The sequence below is a fragment of the Pleurodeles waltl genome, chromosome 11, assembly GCF_031143425.1.
Source record: "Pleurodeles waltl isolate 20211129_DDA chromosome 11, aPleWal1.hap1.20221129, whole genome shotgun sequence".
Classification (NCBI taxonomy): Eukaryota; Metazoa; Chordata; class Amphibia; order Caudata; family Salamandridae; genus Pleurodeles; species Pleurodeles waltl.
Window position 1 is genome coordinate 125418262 of NC_090450.1, and position 20872 is coordinate 125439133.

General features: G+C 48.0%; 1 protein-coding gene across 6 annotated transcripts in view; it reads left to right on the plus strand.

The window, feature by feature from the left end:
* The first annotated feature begins 4479 nt into the window (after positions 1-4479).
* Positions 4480-20872, plus strand: part of LOC138265485 (UDP-GalNAc:beta-1,3-N-acetylgalactosaminyltransferase 1-like) — an 85630-nt gene continuing 69237 nt past the window's right edge. For 5 of the 6 annotated variants that reach the window (XM_069213241.1, XM_069213243.1, XM_069213240.1 and 2 more), the window contains exon 1: positions 4480-4602. The gene's annotated coding sequence lies outside the window, so the exon portion shown is untranslated. Of the gene's footprint in view, positions 4603-4799; positions 4820-20872 lie in introns of those variants that run through there. The other variant, XM_069213242.1, reaches the window with a different exon arrangement.

Here is a 20872-nt window from a genome sequence, read left to right on the forward strand (position 1 = left end):
GGGTTAGGTTCATCTTGCTCTTGTTCCGAACCAGAGAAATGAGAGGCAGAGAAAGGAAGAGCTTCCGTCAGGGTGGACGAATCCATACCCGTCTCAGGTATCTCCAAACTAGGAAAGGACCCATACCCATGATCTTTTATCACGCAACCATGTGTGCCAAAATATCCACAGAGGACGTGGGTCTGTGAGAAAGTAGCCTCTTTCTAGCCTTGTTACCCCCACTTTGGCCTGTTTGTGAGTATATGTCAGGGTGTTTTCACTGTCTCACTGGGATCCTGCTAGCCAGGGCCCAGTGCTCATAGTGAAAACCCTATGTTTTCAGTATGTTTGTTATGTGTCACTGGGACCCTGCTAGCCAGGACCCCAGTGCTCATAAGTTTGTGGCCTATATGTATGTGTTCCTTGTGTGATGCCTAACTGTCTCACTGAGGCTCTGCTAACCAGAACCTCAGTTGTTATGCTCTCTCTGCTTTCCAAATTGTCACTAACAGGCTAGTGACCAATTTCAACAATTCACATTGGCATACTGGAACACCCTTATAATTCCCTAGTATATGATACTAAGGTACCCAGGGTATTGGGGTTCCAGGAGATCCCTATGGGCTTCAGCATTTCTTTTGCCACCCATAGGGAGCTCTGACAATTCTTACACAGGCCTGCCACTGCAGCCTGAGTGAATTAACGTCCACGTTATTTCACAGCCATTTACCACTGCACTCAAGTAACTTATAAGTCACCTATATGTCTAACCTTCACCTGGAGAAGGTTGGGTGCTAAGTTACTTAGTGTGTGGGCACCCTGGCACTAGCCAAGGTGCCCTCACATCATTCAGGGCAAATTCCCCAGACTTTGTAAGTGCGGGGACACCATTTCACGCGTGCACTATACATAGGTCACTACCTATGTATAGCGTCACAATGGTAACTCCGAACATGGCCATGTAACATGTCTAAGATCATGGAATTGTCACCCCAATGCCATTCTGGCAATGGGGAGACAATTCCATGATCCCCTGAGTCTCTAGCACAGACCCGGGTACTGCCAAACTGCCTTTCCCGGGGTTTCACTGCAGCTGCTGCTGCTGCCAACCCCTCAGACATGTTTCTGCCCTCCTGGGATCCAGCCAGGCTTGGCCCAGGAAGGCAGAACAAAGGACTTCCTCAGAGAGAGGGTGTTACACCCTCTCCCTTTGGAAAAAGGTGTCAGGGCTGGGGAGGAGTAGCCTCCCCCAGCCTCTGGAAATGCTTTGATGGGCACAGATGCTTTGATTCTGCCAAAGGATCGACCGCTGACTGCTCAGGACGCCTGCAAAACCGCAACAAAGTAGCCAAAGACGACTACTGCAACCTTGTATCGCTTCTCCTACCGCTTTCTCGCCTGTTTCCTGGTGGTGCATGCTCTGGGGGTAGCCTGCCTCCTTCTAGCACCAGGAGCTCTGAAGAAATCTCCCGTGGGATGACGGAATCTTCCCCCTGCAACCGCAGGCAACAAAAGACTGCATCACCGGTCCTCTGGGTCCCCTCTCAGCACGACGAGCGTGGCCCCTGGAACTCAGCAACTCTGTCCAAGTGACTCCCACAGTCCAGTGACTCTTCAGTCCAAGTTTGATGGAGGTAAGTCCTTGCCTCCCCAAGCTAGACTGCATTGCTGGGTACCGCGTGATTTGCAGCTGCTCCGGCTCCTGTGCACTCTTCCAGGATTTCCTTTGTGCACAGCCAAGCATGGGTCCCCGACACTCTAACCTGCAGTGCACAACCTTCTGAATTGTCCTCCGGCGTCGTGGGATTCCCTTTTGTGTCTTTGGGTGAGCTCCGGTTCACTCCTCTTCCAAGTGCCTGTTCCAGTACTTCTGTGGGTGCTGCCTGCTTCTGTGAGGGCTCCCTGACTTGCTGGGCGCCCCCTCTGTCTTCTCATCCAAATGGCGACATCCAGGTCCCTCCTGGGCCGCAGCAGCATCCAAAAACCCTAACCGCGACCCTTGCACCTAGCAAGGCTTGTTTGCGGTCTTTCTGCGTGGGAACACATCTGCAACCTTCTTCACGACGTGGGACATCCATCCTCCAAAGGGGAAGTTCCTAGCCCTCTTCGTTCTTGCAGAATCCACAGCTTCTACCATCCAGTGGCAGCTTCTTTGCACCGTCAGCTGGCATTTCCTGGGCATCTGCCCAATCTCGACTTTGTCGCGACTCTTGGACTTGGTCCCCTTGTTCCACAGGTACTCTCGTCCGGAAATCCACTTTGGTTGCATTGCTGGTGTTGGCCTTCCTTGCAGAATTCCCCTATCACGACTTCTGTGCTCTCCGGGGAATATAGGTGCACTTTACACCTACTTTTCAGGGTCTTGGGGTGGGCTATTTTTCTAACCCTCACTGGTTCCTTACAGTCCCAGCGACCCTCTACAAGCTCACATAGGTTTGGGGTCCATTCGTGGTTCGCATTCCACTTTTGGAGTATATGGTTTGTGTTGCCCCTATACCTATGTGCTCCTATTGCAATCTACTGTAACTTTACATTGCTTGCATTACTTCCTTTTGCTATTACTGCATATTTTTGGTATTGTGTACATATATCTTGTGTATAATTGTCATCCTCATACTGAGGGTACTCACTGAGATACTTTTGGCATATTGTCATAAAAATAAAGTACCTTTATTTTTAGTATATCTGTGTATTGTGTTTTCTTATGATATTGTGCATATGACACCAGTGGTATAGTAGGAGCTTTGCATGTCTCCTAGTTCAGCCTAAGCTGCTCTGCTATAGCTACCTTCTATCAGCCTAAGCTGCTAGAAACACCTCTTCTACACTAATAAGGGATAACTGGACCTGGTACAGAGTGTAAGTACCCCTTGGTACCCACTACAAGCCAGGCCAGCCTCCTACAGGGTCTCTTTGAGGCTCCTCGGGCAAAGCCCGTTTCCGAAGGCTGCTCTTGCTGAGAATCAGGATCAATAAGAGAGCAACCTCTCCATTCACGCTGACCAAAACGCATAAGGGGCTGAGTAAGGGGTTTTAATGCATTAATAAGAGCCTGATTCATGGAGTCCTGTTCATGAAAGCCCAGTGCTTCCACTAATCTTTCCTCCATATGATGTTCATCATTTGCTTCAGGTTGATCCTGATAGTATTCATCCTTCTCAGCGTAGTACGCCATGATAAGTAGGGCATGTATGAAGGAGTTCAAATGGGGGGGTGAAGGCCCCAGCAGGGAGATTTTATACAAAATTTTATATAAATATCACAGCCAGCATTAAATGTGGAGGGAGCCCCTGCAAATTCCCTAAAGCAAAGCCTTGAAACGTTTAAGCGCCCAGTCGGGCGTTTGAGGGCTCAAGAAATCACTGAAGCGTGTGGAAAACGCTAAAAATAGACTTGTTTCTGCTGAGCGCACGCTGTGTTCACCTCGCTCCTAACAGAGAACGGGAGACCAAGGAGAGCGCGTGCGCCATGATCATAAAAAGAGGACTAGTTCTCTTGACATGGTTGTGGTCTAGGAGTCCGCTTGACTTCTAAACTGTAATGAGGGCAACGCCCGCCGTCTGTGGATAGAAAAAGGAACCGCCCAGGTTACAAGGGGTACAGTAAATAAAGGCCATGAAGACATGATCGCGAAGAAGCAATTGCGAACGCAGCTAATAAGAAAAGGAGCACTGCGACGCCTGTAGAACCCGTTCCCGCTCCACGCTTTGAATTGAAAGCATAGACTTTACAAATAGTGTTATTTAAGATCAGTAGAATTAAAATGACATCTGTGGGATGCAGCAGCAAAGAAAGAGGAAGGACTGTGTTATGGAGACTGATATACAGGGGCCAGCCCTGTGATTGGTCGACATTGGACTTCCTGGTTTCATGGGAAATGTAGTTTTTTGTTATTGAAGTTTTGATTGGCTGTTGTTTTTATTGCAGTAGAGAGAAGCATAATCCGAAGCCTCCGGTCCTGATGTAGAATAGAAAATGACACCCCATGATGAGTGGGTACACTTTTCAGATGTAAAATACATCTTAGTTGGTTCCAAGGGAGCAGATCATGGAAGGCAGAATGGCACTCCAAACAACCCATATCCTGAAGTGAGTGGGCAATACACCTCTGGATGTTGTCAATGCCCAATCTATGTACTTTGTATATAATTGATAACAATACGTCCAGAGATAGCTGTGATTTCACGCCGGACCTAAGAACAGACCAGATGGCATGCCAGTGCTTATTTTAATTACTATGAGTATGCCATCCAGGTGATTCTATCTAAAAGGAAATACACAGAAAAAGCAAGAGATGCGCCAGAATGAAAAAAGACAAAAATACATTCATCACTGAGAACAGGCATGAAAAAAGTGCTTTAGGTTGAAATAAATAAACTCCAAAAACGTCCTCGCACAGTATTTAAGAGTCAGCCACTCCCATTGTGTGTCTACTTATTAGAAAACAAAGGAGTCACCTTGCCTGGGAATGGGCGTGTTCTCATAAATTGCATGTTGGGATTGATTCATACTAAACCAGGCTGCTACAAAAGAGGAAGGTGGAATTCCTCAGTTCTGTGCATCTCTTGATCATCTTGACGTGTAACCCGGAGCGCGGGCTCATAACACAGACCACCGCCAACGGTAAGGAGCGCGCGCTCGCTATTTTGGCACACTCCTAATTCAATTTGCTTCTGTTTCGTTGCCTTTGTATGCAGCGGCTTGCACATCCGCTCCTACTTCCTTCAGGTAGCCGAGTTATGAATTGTGCAACTCAAGTTGTATGTATAAATGTGCTTTAGTTTAAGGTCACCGAGAACGCGATTTCAACCACATCGGATACCATCTTTTCCTTTTGAGGGTAAATGTCTTCTCTTCTGTCGCCATGGTGAAGCATGATGTGAACGTTCTGCGTATAATATTTTTCATTCCCGTGTGTTTATTTTTACTGTGAAATTTTCGATAACTCATTTTTCTTGAGAGAGAATTTGTATACTTGCATGCTAAGCAGATTAGTTTAGATTGCTAAACAAAAAAGACCACCTTAACTTCAGGCACATGTCTGGTCTTTCGACGCCTCGTCAGGGGTAGTAAGCGCTATATAAATACGATACGATTACATGTCTGGTCTCCAATTAAAAGTAACTAAATCAATTTGCATCATTCGTTTTTCTTATTTAGTACCTAAATCTTTAAGATAACACTACTTCTAGATAAAAGCACATGCACTTCATATACAAATATCACAGATACGGTGACCACCCGTCCGTAAATTTCACGGACTGGCCGTAATTTCGCCCTGCCGTTCGTTGTCCGTGATGAAAGGCTTAACAGACGGCATTTGTCCATAATTTTAGCCTTTCATAAAAGGACAACGGATGGCAGGGCGATATTACGGGCAGATTAGTTTCCCCAGCAGGTTTCAAAGGCAGGGAGTCTCCTGTGCTCTGAGGGAGGGAGGGCAGACAGATAAGAAACAGACCTTTTTGCCAGGGTGTCTCCTTCCCTAAAGAAATGCAAATGTGTGCAACTAGTAAATCTGCAAATGCCAAGGGGCTTGAAAACCTGCATTGACTTTAATCAAAGGAGTCACTTGAAGCTTTTGATGGCAAAGTTTTTTTCTTTTAGAGAGGTACTATGATGGTTGTTCCAAGGTGAGCTGTGGAGTGTGTGGTTTTAATGGAGTGTTATAAAAGTGGGAAGTACTAGGTATAAACTGTATATTATTCAAATCTCTATTTGAGAAGCACTTTTTTTATTTAACCAAAATGTATTTGCGCATTTTGTAGCAGCATATATTATGATGAAATTGTATTTATATAGCGCTTACTACCCCTGACAAGGCGTTGAATGCATGTTTAAATTAAGGACATATTCACAGTTCTTTCAAGGACCTCAGTACCTCATAGTACTAACAAACATTGGCAAAGCCAATAGGTCTCGTCTACGCAAGAGTTATTGGCTTTGCCAATGTGTTTTAGCCATGTTATACACCAGAGTGGCTGCTGTTCAGCATGGCTAAAAGTTAGTGGCATAGTGGTGTGGAGTAGAGTGGCATGGGAGCAGTGATGTAGAGCCCAGTGGTGCAAAGTACAGTGCAGTGGGGTACAGTGCAGTTGTTTAGAGTGCATTGGCGTAGAGTACAGTGGTTTAGAGTGGAGTGGCATGGGACAGAGTAGAGTGGCATAGAGTGCAGTGGAGTAGAGTGGCATACAATAGAGTGGAAGAGAGTGCAGTAGTGTAGATTGGTGCAGTGGCATAGAGTGCAGAGTAGTCTTGCATGGCAGAAAGTGCAGTGGCGTAGTGTAGAGTGGTGCAGTGCAGAATAGAGTAGAGTGCAGTCGCGTAGAGTGCAGTGATGCAGAGTAGAGTGGCATAGAGTGCAGTGGCGTATAATGCAGTAGTACACAGTAGATTGGTCTACAGTATAGTGGCGGAGAGTGCAGTGTTGCAGAGTAGAGTGTCAGTGCAGTGATGTAGAGTGGCACAGAGAGCAGTGGCGTAGAGTACCGTGGTGAAGAGTAGAGGGCAGTGGCGTACAGTGCAGTTGTTTAGAGTGCATTGGTGCGGAGTACAGTGGCATGGGGTAGAGTAGCATAGAGTGCAGTGGAGTAGAGCGGCATACAATAGAATGGCAGAGAGTGCAATAATGCAGAGTGGTGCAGTGTCATAGAGTGCAGAGTAAACTCATGTGGCATAGGGTGCAGTGGTGTAGAGTGGTGAAGAGTAGAGTATTGTAGAGTGGTGCAGTGCAGAATAGAGTAAAGTGCCTAGAGTGCAGTGGCATAAAGTGCAGTGATGCACAGTGCAGTGGCATAGAATGCAGTAGTACAGAATAGAGTGGTGTAGAGTGCAGTGTTGCAGAGTAGAGTGTCATTGCAGTGGTGTAGAGTGGTACAGAGAACAGTGGCATAGAGTACAGTGGTGCAGAGTAAAGGGCAGTGGCATACAGTGCAGTTGTTTAGAGTGCACTGGTGTAGAGTGCAGTGGCATGGAGTGCAGTGGAATAGTGTGTACTGGTGCAGAATGTTGTAGTACAGAGTATAGTGGTGTAGAGTATAGTGGCGGCCAGTGCAGTGTTGCAGAGTAGAGTGTCAGCGTGCAGTGGTGTAGAATGCTTTGAACTAGAGTGCAGTGATCCGAGTGGCCTAGAGTGCAGTGGCGTAGAATAGTTTGTTTCAGAGTAGAGTGCAGTTGCATAGAGTGGAGAGGTGCAGGGTAGAGTGCAGTGGCATAGAATGCAGTGGCACAGAGTGCAGTGGCATAAAGTAGATTGTTTCACAGTAGAGTGAAGTGGCTTAGAGTGGAGAGGTGCAGGGTAGAGTGGAGTTGCATAGAGTGGCATATAGAGTGTGATGGCATAGAATAAAGTGGTGTAGAGTGCCGTGGCACAGAGTGCAGAGTAGATTAGAGTGACGTACAGCGTATTGATGTAGAGTGCAGGGACATAGAGTTGAGTGTTACAGAGTAAAGTGCACCAGCATAGAGTGTATCAGCTTAGAGTGCAGTGGCATACAGTGCAGCGTTGCAGAGTGGATTAGAGTGGACTTGTGTGGACTAGATTGGTGTTGCCTAGACTGGAGTGGTATAGCGAGCAGAGGAGCAGAGAGCAGAGGTGTAGAGAGGTGTAAAGTGCATTGGCATAGAGTAGAGTGGTACAGAGTACAGTAGAGAGGCGTAGCGTGAAGTAGCATAGAGTGCATTGGCATAATGTGGAGTGGTTCAGAATGGAGAAGAATGCAGTGCAGTGGAATGGAGTGGCGTAAAGTGGAGTGATACAGAGTAGGGTGCAGTGGTGTGGAGTGGTGCAGAGTGGAGTATGCATGGTGTGGTAAAACACTGCCATTACAGACAACACATTAGTGATTGAAATTACCATTAGATTTGCACAGATATACAGTTTTTCAAATCAAACTATAATGTGCACACACGATGATGTGTGGAAATTGCATCACCTAATGAAATGATTTGTTTTAATCATATAAAGGTATTTGTTTCCAGCACAGTTCAGAACTTACAACAATGTCCTTCATTTGTACTCCTAATTCTGATATATTCTGAAGTGTATTTAAATGTTGTCATGTGATAGAAAAAAGTATTTCCTAACCCCAGTATCCAGCAAGATTGTCCCATAAATCCTCTCACTTTGAAGTCAGAGAAAGAAAAGACAGAGCCTGACATTTGACTTTGTTCTTTTAATGCACAGCAAATGTGATGAGACAAGAACAAGATTTACAGGCCTATTTACAGAAAGGGAGCACTCGGAAGGATACTGTAAATAAGCTTTTGGCAAGGGAAGTGATGAACTCAAGCTGCATTGCCTAAAACAAATAAAGCCTGCAAATTGAAAGCAACAAAATGTGAGTTACAAATCACAAGACCAATGGCAAGCAACGGGTGGAATGCATTCACAAGGAAGCATTATGAATGCACTTAAAGTGACATCCGTGGGACACTTTGTGGGAAAGGTCCAGTATTTTAGTCCAGTCCATATCTTGCAGAGGCTTGGCTGCATCAATCACCCAGGTAGTATGACGAGAAGACCTCAAGTGGTTTCCATGTTGCAGGAAAGGTCTGTACACCCATTCTATCAGTTTGCCACCAGTTCCTATGGTGTAGAGCTTCTGGCACACCTCTTGTAGGGTTAGTGCTAGGTGGCAGACATGAAATAGGGCATTTAATGATTATTTGAGGTGGTTGTAAATAAGGAGTTGACCGGGTTGAAGATGGTAGTCTGCCACAAGGGTTTGGAAATTTAGTAGCTCGCCGTCCAGAAAAAAATCCCCCAATTTTAAGATACCTGCAGCATGCCACTGATGGAGTTGCTCTGAGAACAGCCGTCCTGTGCGAGTGGGAAGACTTAGCAAAGGTTATGCAGGTGGATAGGGTTTCTTTGTGTCAGTGAGTTTACAGGTTCTAGCAAGGCAAGAGAAAGCTGTGCATGATAACCCCGGATGGTGATCCATAGAATGGTCAGTAGGAAACAATGAGCAGTGCATTAAGCCTTCCTTAAAAGTCTTTACTAGTAAACCCCATGTCATGCAGGGAGGTGGGCAGAAAGCCAGCGAGCCACCCATTGGACCTGTGCACCTGAATAATAGTATTCTAAGTCCAGAAGACCTAATCCACCCGCAGTCATGGATAGCTTTAGAGTGGAAAGAGCTACACGACGTCGCCGCAGCGACCACATCAGATATGTGGCATGCCTGAAGAAGAAATGAAGGATCAGCAGGGGATGGTTTGGAAAATAATACTATCATTGGAGTAGAACACCATCTTCACTAGTGTCATGTGGCCCACTACAGAAAGCAGAAGAGAAGACCAAAAAGCAAACTGGGCTTGGAGGGACAGTGACGCTCTGCAAGATTTCCATCCTGCAAATCAGTGGGAGAATGGTAGATATTAATCACTAGGTATCAAAAGGTAACTGGTTCCCAGTTCAATCTGAGATCTAATGTATATAAAGGGGAAAACAGTGCCATATGTTATTGAAACACTAATTACATTTTAAAATTCTTACATTTTGTACGTGCAATTTACATCCCAAATATTTTGAAGATTCTGTGTACTTGACACTTAGGGATAACCCAGATCACCAGTTTGGCTTTCGCTCAGTTTCAAAACCATTTAAAGACATGGACAGAGCAGGCAATTGCCTTGCACAACCTTGCAAGGGGTCTGGCCCCTGCTCACCCTTCACAAGCACGAACAGTGGACCATTGCACCAGAAGAGTTTGCCAAGGTGGATGGGTGTTGCTTGTTCAACCACTTGACAGTGCCTCTCCTGTGTGCAGAGACAACTCCCCAGGTACCCAATACCTTCCGTTAGTCTTGGTGGACCCATATTGTCTGATTTTAGGAATTGTCCCACCTTGTTCTTCTCTTCCTTGTTTATCCAGTTCTTAGCAACAAGCCTTTGAATCACTTGCCGTGGATCTCCCATTTGATCTCAATTTCATCCTCCTCCTTTATTATCTTTGATTGGTAGTCCGGGCTCCCATTTTGAGATAAATGTAGAGTCCCAGACATACACTCTAGTGCTGTGAGACTACAGACAAGTTGTCGGTACCTCACATTCTGACATTAGGTGTGAGACTGTCGCCCACACCATCTGCCCTGCCTCTTTAATTGTTTTTTAGGGTGAAAGTCCATGGGTGATTGGGGTAAGCCAGATGTTGTTTTTGTTCAATTTGTTTAAACTAGCATTAGGTTAATTACCTTAGGGTTTCCCAAACTGTTTGCCAGGTTTTTTAAAATGTTCAGAAACATAATCAAAATGTTGCTGTTATTTTCTCTTCCTGAAAGATTGGGTAGATTTGGGTAGGGGTGATGGCCTTGTCGCAGTACTGAAGAGCATTAATTTACAACTGAACAAGGACGTAATGTGACAGCTGAATGTAGCATACCAGGAGGCAATCACAAAAAGACTACAATGAATAAATAGTGCTATGTTAAAAAAGAGTAATGACAACATAGTGAGGCATGGCCTCTCTTGCGTGCGTCTGTAGAACTGATGTTTGTTCTTAAATTTTTGACCTGAATTTAGACCCTTTGTCCTGAATTTTTGACTTGAGTTTTGACCCTTTATCCTGAATTTTTTACAGTCCTGTCCAGAATTTGCCTCAATGCCAGGTGGTCACCCTACTTTAAGGTGTTCAGTTTATGTATGAAGAACAGGATGACCACTTGACATGGGGTGCATTCTGGGCAGACTGTAAAAATTAAGGACAAAGCATCAGATGCAGCACAACAATTTAGGAAATAAGCAGAGCTGCCATTCTAAGGGGAGTAAAGAGAAACGGTAGGGAGAGAAAGATCACAGTAATAAGTCGTGTGGATAAACACGGGGGTGAAACTCCCAGTAAAGAGGGAAAAAGTTGTTAGTGAGGTAGCTTAGAGTAAAAAAAACACCAGAATCGCGCAAAATGTGATACTAATATGACACTTGGCACAGTGTTAGGTAGTTCTATGAACATTGATTTTTTATATAAACCCCAAAAATCTGACTCCCCCATTTTAGGCATGTGATGTCATAATACAAAATGGCCTGTGCAAGGGTGGTAAATTATAAAAAATGTAATATTAGTACTCCGGCACATAATGGTAATGTTTTTTTTTTTTTATCCAAGGATTTCAAAAATGTACTCAAAGTACACTATGATAAGTATGTAGCTATATGGTGGATATACAGGGTGTTCCACATAACTTGCTCATCCCTCCTTAACTGTGGTACGGCTAAAGATAGAAATTTCAAACAAAAATCATGATTCATCAAAAAAATGTCTAGTTTGTTGTTACTATTTTAGGTGCCCCAGATACAGGGTTTACCAAAAGTCTATTGCACATTTTTTAATGACATCCTGCATATTTTTGCTATATTTTTTGTTATAATATACAAAATGGATCTTGTAACATATAAACATGAAAACATATTTTTTTTAAATTGAAGATACTGTTAATAATTTTTATTGTTATTTTAGTCAACAGTTTTTTTAAAGGTTACAGTTTGGCCAGTCATCTAAAAGATGTACTCCTTATCGCATTGTCCATCACAAATACAAAGACTAGTACAAGGAAGAAATAATTGTTTACATTTACAAGCATGGGTACACAATGTTTTACATCCACACTAAACAAGTTCTTTGCAGTAGTTTGAAGCATCAGGAAAAAGTGACCACAGAGGTTCATATCCAGAATCTTCCCTCTCCCATCCCCACTAAGCTGGTTCAGGTATATCAGAAACACATTCCACCACTGAGACAACACATAACCTGCTTGGAAAATAGCTCTCTTGCGGTGCTGTTTAAGAGCAGCCTCACTTGGTGGCACATTTTAGAGTGATTAAGTTTGGTCACCATCATGCTTCAAAACTTGTTAACAGAATCTGTTTTAATGTTCTTATTGTATAATCTAATTACAAATTGCTGAACCTGACTCAAACTGTTATTTGAAATATCTGGTGGGTAATGGGAGAGCTCAATAAATGTTTCTGTGACAGCCTGAAAAATGTGCTCAGTTTCCCAACCTGTTTTCTTGCCACAACCTGCAAATACAGATACAGTGTGGCAACCTGTGAATGCATGGAAAAATAAAATACCATCACAAACACTTTTGCTAAGTTTATTAGCATACTCGTGGATAGGCAGTAGCCTTTGATGTTTCCCAATACCAAAATCAATCCACAAATTTGAAAGATTTAAGCTTCTAAATGCACAAAGAGCAGTAGCGGCTACATCAAAATCAACAGTTCGTGTAGCATGTTTTGCATGTAATAGTATTCTGGTATCAGATTCTTCTTGATAACTTGGTCTGAGTTCAGATACATTCATATTTTTGAGAATATTCACCACATCATCATCTTTTTTGTCAGTACTAAGCTTTTACCCTCTGGTATCGCAAGACTCAAAAAGTTAGCAGCCAAAAATTGGAACAGATCATTTTTGTTATCTTTAAGGTTGCCTAGGTTTTTGGTATCTTTGTTTAACCTTTTACACAATAGCGTGGACCAAAATCTTGCCTTTTTCTTTCTTCCTTTTTCTGAGAACCCTCCATGTAACAGTCAAATACTACATCTACTCGTTTGGATTCGTTAAGTATGTTCATTCCATAAGGCTGAAATATATAGGTGCTGTAGTCTTTAAAAATTGGGTACATTGTCGGCTTATAAGAAATGGATTATTGCCGCTCCATCCATACTAACACAACTTGCAGTGTCTGGAATGTTATTCATTTTATCTACAGCACCATTAACCTTTTCCAAACAAGAGATGAATTCAGACTTTGTACCTTTTCTTAGCAATTCTCTCTCAGAAAGTGATGGGGATAATCAAGATTCTCATGGGCAAAAAAATCCTTTACATCTCCTTCTTTATCTTGGCAAGCAATATACAGTCTAGTGAAAAGTGAGCAGCTGCTTTTTAAGATGGATATTTTGTGGTTCACTGATTTTGGGACTACCTTATGAAATAAACATAGCTTGTTTCTAGGAATAGGTTCAAAAATAGATTTGTTCGCAGCGTACCAGGCATTCTTGAAATATTGTTCCATATTGAGTTCTACCTGCGTTGTCAGCAAAGCACACAGATTTATTTGCATTATCACTCATGATTAAGTTGGATGTAATATCATAAGATTTTTCCAATACCACAGGCACAAGGATTTCTGTTATCATGAGAAAAACCTTGTGCATGTTCCTTAGCATCATTTACAAGTCGAGCGTTGGAAGAGACATTGGTGGTCATTACAACCCTGGCGAACGGTGTTAAAGCGGTGGTAAAACCGCCAACAGGCCGGCGGTAAAAAAAATTGCAATTACGACCGTGACGGAAACCGCCAACAAAGACAGCCACTTTAACACTCCGACTGCCACAGCGGTACAAACAAACAGCGCGGCGGTCACCGCCAACAGACAGGCGGGAGACAATGTACCGCCCACACTATTATGACAGGCCAATCTGCCACCTTTTCCAGGGTGGATTCACTGCGGATAAAAACACGGTGGAAACAGGAATTTCGAAGGGAAAACGCTCACCTCTACACACCCCACGAGGACACCATGGACCCGGAACTCCAAATTCTCCCTGCGATAGTCTTCCTGCTCCTCTACCAGGAGCACGAACGCCGGCGGCGAAGACCACGGTGACTACTGCACCTACGACACAGGGGAGGGGGAAAAAACAGGGACAGGCCACACGCAACACCCCCACCCTCACCCACTACAACACACACAAATGCATATCAATACATCACAGTTACAACCCCCAAACCCCCTGGAAGAATGCAAAGACAATAGAAAATTAGTGTAACCATTGTAATATATTAAAAACAAGTAGGCAGAAATATATATATATATACACCATGTACAAAATAAATACCAAGCATAGTAGTCCAGGTAGTGCACTAAGATAGTCTGTGGAACACTGGGACCACACGGTATGGGCGAGGCCCACACAAGATCCCCGACCATGACGGAGAGAACACTGCAGGGGCATCAGATACCAAGAAAACAGGCACCTCAGGGGGAGGGAAGGGGGGGCACCTCAGCCGCTTGAGTGCACAACACCAAATCCACGAGGGGGCCACATGCCCACTGTTCCATCCTGGGGAGTGCAAAGCCACAGTCTCACAAGTCTCTACAGTGGGGGTGTCTGCCCACTGTTCAATCCTGGGAAGTGCAAAGCCACAGTCTCTCAAGTCTCTACAGTCGGTGGGTTGCCTACTGCTATATCCTGGGGAGTGCAAAGCCACAGTCTCACAAGTCTATACAGTGGGTGGTCTGCCCACTGTTCAAACCTGGGGAGTGCAAAGCCACAGTCTCACAAGTCTCTACAGTGGGTGGTCTGCCCACTGTTCAATCCTGGGGAGTGCAAAGCCACAGTCTCTCAAGTATATACAGTGGGTGGTCTGCCCACTGTTCAATCCTGGGGAGTGCAAAGCCACAGTCTCACAAGTGGATGACAGTCTCCACTGGTTCTGGAGGGGGCATGGTGCCCAGAGTGCTTCATCCTGTTAAGGACAGAGGTAATGGATGACAGTCTCCATTGGTTCTGGAGGGGGCATGGTGCCCAGAGTGCATCATTCACCCCGTGACGGACTCAGTTGCGTCAGTGCCCCTGCCACTGATGGGCTAGCGGTGCTTGAGATGGCGGTGCCCTGTTCAGCGGTGCTTGAGATGGCGGTGCCCTGTTCAAGCGGTGCTTGAGATGGCGGTCTCCATTGCAGGGTCTCCACAGCTGGCGGTCCTTCATGGCCCAGCGGGGCTGGCGCTGGCGGTTCTTCATGGCCCAACGGCCTTTTTGCTGGCGGTCCTTCATGGCCCAGCGGGCCTTTTGCTGGCGGTCCTTCATGGCCCAGCTGGGCTGGTGCTGGCGGTGGCTTCCTGAGCAGCTGTGCTGGTGCTGGCGGTGGCCTCCTGGGCAGCTGGGCTGGTACTGGCGGTGGCTGCTGGGCTCTTCCCAGACATGCCGGGTTTCTTGTGGCCCTTCCCCACCTTGGAAGGTGTCACAGCTGACTCCACACTCCCAACGGGACCCCTGGGAGCGGCTTTGGTGGCTGGAGTCTTCCCCCTCTCCCGTCGGGCACTGGCCAACTTCTGACGCTTCACAGGTGGGGGACTGTCTGTGATGTGGCTCCGTGCCACACTGGCGGCCCTGGTGGCCGGTGCACTCCACATTCCGGTAACTACAGGTACCACTGGTCCCGGAGATGTTGTGGCTGAGGTGCTAGTTCAGGACCTATGAGACGGACGGGGTGGGGAAGGTGTGGGAAAGAGGTCAAGGTTGGACAGGAAAAGTTTTTTGGACACACTGGGACGGGTAGCTGGAGGGGGTTTGGGAGTGGAGGAAGAGGTGGTGGCTGTAGGAGGTGTACGTTTGGTGACTTTGGGTGAAGGTGCATGCGCTGGAGGGTGTCGTGAGGTGGATGACTGTTGGGTGGGTGTGAGCCTGCATTTGTGTATCTTGGGAGGGGGCGTCACAGACACAGTGGGAGAGGACACAGGGGACGTGTGAATGGTAGTGGGGGTGGTGACTGCACGTGAGCGGGGTGTTGTGGTGGGTGTGCTGGAGAGGGACGTAGTGGCTGTAGAGGTAGTGCATGCAGGTATGAGTGTAGACAATACTGGGAGGGAGGAGGGAGACGAGGAGGAGGGGGACACAGTGGAGGCAGTGGATGTTGGTGTGTCTGCATGTGTGTGATGCTTGCGTGAGTGCCTGTGGGATGTGTGGTGCTTATGTTTGCCTCAGCTTCCCTTGGGTGTTGACGTGTGTGCATGTTGGTCTGTAGGTGTGCTTGGGATAGGGTGAGGTACATGGGATTGGGTCGGCGTTGAGGAAGTTGGAGGGGGGAGGCTAGAGACAGGGACAATGGCTGCCATCAGTGCTGAGGCCAGAGTCTGAAAAGCTCGGTGAAGGGCCGCCTGACCACAATGAATGCCCTCCAGGAATGCATTGGTTTGTTGCAACTGCCTCTCTACACCCTGGATGGCATTCAAAATGGTAGACTGCCCAACAGTGAGGGACCTGAGGAGGTCAATGGCCTCCTCACTGAGGGCAGCAGGGGTGACTGGGGCAGGGCCTGAGGTGCCTGGAGCGAAGGTAATGCCCACCCTCCTGGGTGAGCGGTCACGGGGCAAAGGCTGAGGGGCTGCTGGGAGGGCGGTGCTGGTAGGGGGGGTGGCGGCTGTACCTGTAGATGCGGGGGGCACAGATGTTGCCGCCACCACAAGGGAGCTCCCATCAGAGGACGAGTCCGTGTCGCTGGTGTCAGCTCCTGTCCCTGCCGTGGAGCTCCCCTCGCCCTCCGTCCCACTGGTGAATTCAGACTCCGTAGTGTCGCCCTCCAGGGCCATGTGGGATGCAGCTCCCTCGTGCTCCTGTGCCACTGCTCCTCTGCCTGATGATGCTAATGCACACAAGAACAGGGAGACCACAAAAAGAGGGGGACGACAGAAGGAAGACATGTTGAGTGCATGCATTATCGCTACCGTTGGCGGACACGGCAGACACAGAAGCCCCCTGCACTATGCCGCGCTCTTGGGCTCCACTGTTCAATTTCTGGGAAATGGCCTACAAGGCTATGGACGACATCTGCACACATAGATGACACAGGGGCATGACTAGCTGTACTTGGCACTCTACAGAGGTGGGCTGGGGTGCCACATGGCCTGCCTTACGGAGGGGCCTTGCCTACCGAACTCGCCCTGGCCTAGGGAAACCCACAGCCCACCTCCCCCACCCAGAAACCTCCACGGTGCGCAAAGTCAGAAGAATGAGAGTGTACTCACCCCCTTGTGGCTGCTGTGATGCCTTCAAGCGCCCATCCAACTCCGGGTAGGCCACCGCCAGGATCCTGAACATCAGGCGGGTCATGGTGCGACAGGCACCCCTCCCACATTGGGAGGCCATCCCCAGCTGAGCCTCCGCCGGCTTCTTGCTCCAGCGGCGAATGTCCTCCCATCTTTTCCGGCAGTGGGTGCTCCGTCTGTGGTAGACCCCCAGGGTCCGGACGTCCTTGGCGATGGCACGCCAAATATCTTTCTTCTGCTGGGCGCTGACCTACATGAAATTTACAGGGCAAAAAGAGAAGTTATTACCAACTGCACCGTCGAAGTGATTGGCCCCCATCCCTACCCTTGCCATGTGGCACATGCATTCACCGTCTTTCATGCACGCAGCATTCTCCCCCCTTCCTTCTTACATCCAGCCCCCTCCACACAGGCATAGCCCATACAACATGCTCCCTGTGTACTTACCTGTTTGTCTGGAGGACCGTAGAGTAGCGTGTACTGGGGAGGACCCCATCCACGAGTTTCTCCAACTCCTCCGATGCGAAGGCAGGGGCCCTTTCCCCAGACACTCGAGCCATTGTCTCTTCCAGACAGAGGTCACAGCAGCACTTGCAGTGTAGGTCCTCTCCTGTCGAAGATCAGGTATCGAGTGATTGAAGTGATAGAAAATGGCGGTCACATCCACGGCGGTGCATACCGTCACCGCCGGCGTACATCGCCCACACCATCTGCCCTGCCTCTTTAGTTGTTTGACTCTGTGCTCGCTGTTGTCCTTCATAGGCACCGTCCGCTGGGACATGTGAGGAGATGGCGGCATCCTCCGGTATACCGACCGTTGGTGGACCTGTCGACAATGGAGGAGCAACATTTGATTATCACATACAGACTTGACCGTGCCACAATCCAGGAATTGTGTACCCAGTTGGAGCCAGACCTGATGTCACCAATCCGCCATCCCACAGGAATCCCCCCCTCAAGTGCAGGTGCTGTCAGTGCTCCATTTCTTTGCAAGTGGGTCATTTCAAACAACAGTGGCCATGGCATCAGGGATGTCCCAGTCTATGTTTTCCAACGTATTGTCCAGAGTGTTGCCTGCCCTTCTGAAACACATGTGGAGCTACATCGTTTTCCCTCAGGTGGAGGATTTGCCTACAGTGAAAGGGGATTTCTATGCCCTGGGACACATCCCCAACGTCATAGGTGCCATTGATGGGACACAAGTGGCTTTGGTACCCCCCCACAGGAGTGAACAGGTGTACAGAAACCGGAAGAGTTATCATTCGATGAATGTACAGATGGTATGTTTGGCAGACCAGTACATCTCCCATGTGAATGCTAAGTTCCCTGGCTCAGTGCATGACGCCTACATCCTGCGGAATAGCAGCATCCCTTATGTGATGGGTCAACTCCAGAGGCACCGTGTGTGGCTATTAGGTGAGCTCCTGGAAGCAAGTCAGTGGGAATGGTTGTCTGGGGATATCCCTCCAGGTTAGTGCGTGTCTAACAGTTGTCCCTCACCATTTGCAGGTGACTCTGGTTACCCCAACCTGTCATGGCTACTGACCCCAGTGAGGAATCCCAGGACAAGGGCAGAGGAAGGCTACAATGAGGCCCATGGGCGAACTAGGAGGGTGATCAAGCGGACCTTCGGCCTCCTGAAGGCCAGGTTCAGGTGCCTCCATATGACAGGTGGATCCCTATTCTACTCACCAAAGAAGGTGTGCCAGATCATCGTGGCCTGCTGTATGCTTCATAACTTAGCTTTGCGACGACAGGTGCCTTTTCTGCAGGAGGATGGTCCAGATGGCGGTGTTGTTGCAGCTGTGGAGCCTGTGGACAGTGAAGACAAGGAAGCAGGGGAAGAAGACATGAACAACAGGGACTCAGTGATCCAGCAATATTTCCAGTGAGACACGGGAAAGAATACAAACCAGCCTACTACATGTACTTTAACACTACTACCTCTCTACTGTGTGTCGTTTTCACCCAGTGTATGGTCACAGAGTTGTCACTTTCCCTTACGATTTCACAGATGTGAGTCCCACTGTGTGACATCTGCTTAGATTCCTCATGGACTAGAGCTGTGTGACATAGGTATGTTGACATTAAACTTGAAAGAGCATTTTGTCACTGTAATTGCCAATACACTATTTCGAAATCAAAGACAGACTCCATATTTTTTTGTGCTTTAAGGGTGTTTATTTAAGTGCTCAATATTGGAGGGGGTAGTGAAATGGTGAGGGGTGATGGCGGAGAAATGTCCATGGCAGAGTCCAGTCTATTAGTCTCACAGGTGCATTGCCCATATGGGCATAGGAAGTGGAGCTGGGGCAGTTTCAGTATGGACAGGGTGACAAAGTGGGACAGTAGGATGACAATCAGGGTGGACTCATTTCTTGGCGGGGGTCTTGGCATCGTGCTCTGTCTTTGTCCTGGATCTCAGGGACCATTTGCAGGGTGGTTCTCCCTCTGCAGGGAGTGGGGTGCTGGTGTGGTGGTCCTGTGGCGGGGCATCCTGTCCACTAGCACCGGCGGAGGTGGTGACCAGTTCATCATCCATGCTAGTGTCAGGGGCCCTTGTAGTGCCACAGTGTCCCTCCTGGTGTTCACAAGTTCCTTCAGCACCCCTACGATGGTGCCCAGGGTGTAGCTGATGGTTCTGAGTTCCTCCCTGAAGCCCATATACTGTTCCTCCTGCAGGCGCTGGGTCTCCTGAAACTTGGCCAGTACTGTTGCCATCGTCTCCTGGGAGTGGTGGTATGCTCCCATGATGGAGGAGAAGTCCTCGTGGAGAGTGGGTTCCCTTGGCCTGTCCACCCCCTGTCGCACAGCAGCCCTCCCAGTTCCCCTGTGTTCCTGGGCCTCCGTCCCCTGGACCGTGTGCCCACTACCACTGCCCCAAGGTCCCTGTTGTTGTTGGGGTGGTGGGTTATCCTGGGTTCCCTGTAGTGGTGGACACATTCTGATTGACGTGTCCTGGGGATGGAGGTATGGGCCCGCTGGGTGGGTGCTGTGCTTGTGTTTGCAGAGGGTGGAAGGTCGGTAGTGGCCTGTGACTGTGTGATGGGAACCGACTGTCCCGAGGTCCCCGATGGGCCGGGCTAGTCATCTAGATCCAGTTGGACAGAGGTGCTGTCATCTCTGTGGGCCTCTTCTGTTGGTGGTGTGGACATGTGTGGACCCTCCTGTCCGGTGACGTTGGGTAGGGGTCCTGTAGGGGTATAAAAGGATGGTTATTACATCTGTGTGTGTCATGGTGTGCAATGGGTGGGTGACCGTGTACCCCAGTGTTTGCATTCCTGTGTGAGACCTTGTGTGAGGATGGTTTAGGGGGTTGAATGGGTATGTGCAGTGGGCATGCTTTAGTGATGGGTGTCCATGCTTTGTTGTTGCATGCAGGGCTTGGTGTTGGGATGGGTGGTTTGTGATGTTGGGACATATGTGAGGAGTTGGGGTGCTGGGGGTGAGGGTGGGGGTATGTGATTACATGCAGGTAGGGTGGGGGTTGTAATAGTTAAGATTTGACTTAGAGTCCATTCCTCCACCTACTCCTGCGAGGCCCTCAGGATGCATAATCTCCAAGATCTGCTCCTCCCATGTTGTTAGTTGTGGGGGAGGAGGTGGGGGTCCGCCGCCAGTCCGCTGAACCGCCAGGTAGTGTCTTGAGACAACGGAACGCACCTTCCCCCGTAGGTCGTTCCACCGCTTCCTTATGTCCTCCTGATTTCTTGGGTGCTGTCCCACTGCATTGACCCTGTCCACTATTCTTCGCCATAGCTCCATCTTCCTTGCAATGGAGGTGTGCTGCACCTGTGCTCCGAATAGCTGTGGCTCTACCCGGACGATTTCCTCCTCCATGACCCTGAGCTCCTCCTCCGAGAACCTGGGGTGTCTTTGCCGTGCCATGGGGTGGTGTAGGTGATGTGTGGGGTGGAGTGTATGGTGATATGTGTGCTGATATGTAGTGGTGTGTTGTGTGAGGTGCGTGGAAGTTCTGTGGGTGATGGTGTTGTGTGCCTGTGGATGCTGTTGTTCTTGCTGGTGCTCTCTCTCTGGCCACCTTTCGGATTTTTTTGTCGTGGGGGTTTGTGGGTGATGTGGGTGTGTGTTTTATATTGTATTGGGTGT